Source organism: Primulina tabacum, chromosome 2, assembly GCF_025594145.1.
Source record: "Primulina tabacum isolate GXHZ01 chromosome 2, ASM2559414v2, whole genome shotgun sequence".
NCBI lineage: Eukaryota > Viridiplantae > Streptophyta > Magnoliopsida > Lamiales > Gesneriaceae > Primulina > Primulina tabacum.
Genome location: NC_134551.1, coordinates 38,458,442 through 38,462,585, shown reverse-complemented (window position 1 = coordinate 38,462,585; position 4,144 = coordinate 38,458,442). Strand labels below are relative to the sequence as shown.

The window sequence follows — 4,144 nt, the reverse complement described above, 5'->3', positions numbered from 1 at the left end:
TATAATCCGACTTAAATTCTAGAATTTCGAGCTCAATACCTCAAGAATCGAAGCATAATCGAACAACGATTATTGAAAGGTCACTAGGTAATATGACTCAGCTGAAAAACTGATTTCATACCTTGTCCTTGATTATTTTCCATATCACCCTTGTCATCTCATCTTCTGCTCAACATATATAGATTTTAAGTAAAAAACGAAACAAAAAAAGTTGTCAGAGAAGGACCTAAATATAAAATCATATCATTTCACAGTAAAGCAACTTTGGCTTGCAACTGAAAGCTTTCCTTGGGAAATAAAAAAGATCTGAATATAATCCAAAAGTAGAGTTCAAAAGCATAGATATTTCCAAACAACTCATGAACACCATCAAAATATGCCAACGTTTCTGATTATTTCTGCAAATTCGACCAACACAACCACAATACTTAAAACTACTCTATTACATCTCAAAAAACCTCAAATGACCCAAATAATCGAGTGAAATTAATACTCAAACGGATGACAAATCGCGCGCAGAATATGACTAAGATTCACGACCTTGCCTTGCTCAAAACTCCCGATTACCATTGCAATCAAGGTCGACTGAACCTGGGCTACCTTCGCCGGACCTCGATGACGGCGAACGGACTGGCGGCCGCTTTTATTCGGCTGGGAAAAAGGAGGGCGACGGGAAAGGGTTTGGTGTGTATGTGTGTGTTGTGACTTCTATTAGGTGTAAAGTGTGTGTTATGCGAGAAGTCTATGGGGATATGGATGGAATATAATGAAATAGAGCCACCTTTAGGTTCCCTCTGAAATGAGTCATGGAAGGGAGCCACTACGAAGAAGTTCCGGGAGTTACGAAGGAGGGTTCGAGCTCATATTGGTCATGGGTTGAGAACGGGAATTGAACTCTTGGAGATCTAATCTCCCATTGTTCCTCAGTAGCTCAGTGGTAGAGCGGTCGGCTGTTAACCGATTGGTCGTAGGTTCGAATCCTACTTGGGGAGATTTGATTCATTTTTAATTAACGAATTCAGAATAAAGGGGCTCACTTTGACCGTTAAGAGTAGGGAACCTGTCCCCTGTCTTTGTTTCTATCTCATCGTATCCCATTCTGTTCTGCGAGATTTAAAAATGACCGTCAATACCTCGGTGTAGGTCCGGAATAATCCTTTGCTCCACAGCCCTGGAACTATTTACAACTAGCCAATTAATAATTCTCAGGTGTATTAGCACTGCATCAAAGATGCAGTCATCGATTCTCCCAAGGGTTCACAACTGCCGCGAGCAAACATATTAATGACGAGGTAGGCATTTTTGTTATGCTACTAATACTTGTACTTGCTTGCCTATTCTGCCCAAGCCTGGCTGAAGAATAGTTACGGGGCGTAAAACAAAAGAATACGCTGATGGGCCGGGGGCATACTATGTGTAATGAGTCCGTCATTCACGATAAATAAAAAGATTCACATAGAAATTCCGAAACTATGGGCCTAGTTGAAATGAAAAGATCTGAATTTCGAATCCTCGCTGCCTCCGTGAAAGAGAGGTGTCCTAAACCACTAGACGATGGGGGCTAACTTGCTCAACTGCCCTCATACTATGATCATAGTATGATCAGTTTTTTGAAATTGTCAATATACTGGTATGATTATATCTGAGGAATCTTTGCGTTTTTCAGAGAATTGTATCAAATTTTTATCAGAAAAAAATTATACTTCATTTTTGCATTGAATATAGATTTTCGTTTGATAAAGGACGACCGGGGCTGCCCGAATAGAAGGTACTAAAATAAAAGAGAAGTCGGATATTATAGCCATCCGCGTACGTGTTTAATAAATGCAACCCTTCTTATACACTTTATACACTTCAAATGGTATTCTACTCAAAAATCAGTAAAGTACAAATATCTCTCTTCTCTGCGAATCTTTTTTGGAACACCGAAATTCATCGGTTAAGTGCTCAAAAAAGTGATTCTATATTGTTTCTAATTTTTGTGTCTTTATCTCCCAAATACTGAATCTTTTTAATTTTTTTGTCTATACAAAACCCTATAAACCTTAATGTTGTTAAAGGATTTAGAGTGTTGCTTTGAAAGCTATTTTTTTAGTAATACGACAACAGTTTTTTTCAAACCGTTGTCTTAGGCCTTAAAAATGCACATAGACAACGATTTTATAAACCGTTGTCATAGCTACAAAAAAACTCTTGCCTTTCACTTACATTAATAGACAGCGGTTTTTAAAACCGTTGTCTTAGCTACATAAAAACGCGCTTAAAGACAATGGTATTCATAACCGTTGTCGTAGCTACTAAAAAACCCGCTCATAGACAACATTATAAAAACCGTTATCGTAACCCATAAAAGACAACGATTTTAACAAACACCGTTGTCTTAGATAAACAAAAAACCAGCACAAAGAAAACGGTTTTCAAAACCGTTGTTTTAACAACCAAAAAGCACGCCTAGAGACAACGGTTTGAGTCGTTGACCCATTAAAGACAACAGTTTTTAAAAAATGTTGTCTTTGACAATGAAAAAATTCACAAAGACAATGGATTTCGTTAAAACAGTTGCTAAAAGGAAAAAGACAACGATTTTTGATAAAACTATTGTCTTTTGAGTGTGGTTAAATGTGAAATTTCTTGTAGTGGGTGCTTGGTTTTGCTCTTGTAAAAAATTTTGAAACTTCTGTTGCGAATTCCGGGCACCCATAATCAATCCCCTTTCAAGTGGTATTAGAGCTTTGGTCTCTTTTTCTGTAGCAAATACATGATATCATATTCAAAACCTATTTCTAACCGCATGAGAAATCCGAACAACAAATCAAGGGCCGGATTGGGGGGGCTGTTTCGGCACATGGTTGCTTCCCATTTCGGGCAGCTAGTGCTGCCCATTTTGGACAGCAAGGGCAGACCAAACGCCCCAATGTTTTAATAAAAAAAATAAAAAATTGTTGGTCGAAATCGGGCGACGGAGCTCTAGCAACGACGATGACGACTAGGGTTTCCAAAAGTGTTTTGGAATATCAAAGTGTCATTGGCCTTGAGTTGTTGGGCCATTAGATGGTTGACATATTTTGTGAAATTTAAATGTGCCAAATATTTTTGGTGAAAAATATCTTTTTGGGTTCTTAAGTTTAAATCTATAAAATTTGTATATATTTTCTCATTAAATAAATAATTGAAGTTGAATTTTAATTATTTATTTTTAATGGTGATTTACATTAAATTCGATTATAAATAAAATAATTAGAAATTAAACAAAAGAGTTTTTTTACTTTGTTGATTTTATTTATTATCGTGGCGGTTAGTGATTGGATCAAGACATATAATATTGGATTAATTTATTATTGTGATAATTAATTGATGGTGTATGATATGTGATATTATGCACAAAGGATGATCAAAAGCCGAAGCCCAATTTGCTAGGTGTATGCTAGGATATTTTGCGTTGAATGATAGTATTAATTATCAATTTATAAGTGGGCTTGGTTTATAGCCCGTTCCCACCCCATGAGGTGTATCCCTATTTTCCATGGATATTTATTTGTAAATATTAGTATCGTGGAAGATCAAGATTGGAAGATGGTGGGCATTGATGATTATGAAGATCGAAGACATGTAAATATTGGAAGCTTATGTAATTATGCATTTGCATCCCATGCATTCCCTAGGATTGGACCAATGCCCGTGTTTGGCTCACACGGACCATTAGCACTGGGGCCGTTGATCATCCTTTTTTGTTTAATGTTTATAATATATTAATGATATAAATAATGAGTATGTGAGTTATTATTATTATATTAACTAAGTTGCATGAATCCGGAAAACATACGATCAAACATGGCAGACTTTTAAATAAAATTGATGATGAGACCTTTCAAAATTACAAAACCCTCATTTTGAATAAGATTCAAAATTATTATCAAGCCCGAAAAGGAGAATTATAAAGGTGTTTATAATTTTCATGTCTTCCATCGACAATGGATGCATGATGAACGCTACCCGTGCTCAGTGCTCGGCTCATATTATTGGGGGAGCCTTGGACGCCGGAAAGCTGTGACAACCATTGACATGGTGATGTGAACTACGTGAAACTCCCATGATTTCGGCTCATATTATTGAGGAAACTAATGGCGACCATCCATGATGGTTC

The 4,144-nt window shown here is 36.7% G+C and overlaps 1 non-coding gene across 1 annotated transcript; it reads left to right on the top strand.

Moving 5' to 3' along the window:
* The first annotated feature begins 920 nt into the window (after positions 1–920).
* On the top strand, positions 921–992 carry TRNAN-GUU (transfer RNA asparagine (anticodon GUU)). Its single transcript has one exon. It is a non-coding gene; the product is annotated as a tRNA-Asn (tRNA).
* Positions 993–4,144: the final 3,152 nt, after the last annotated feature.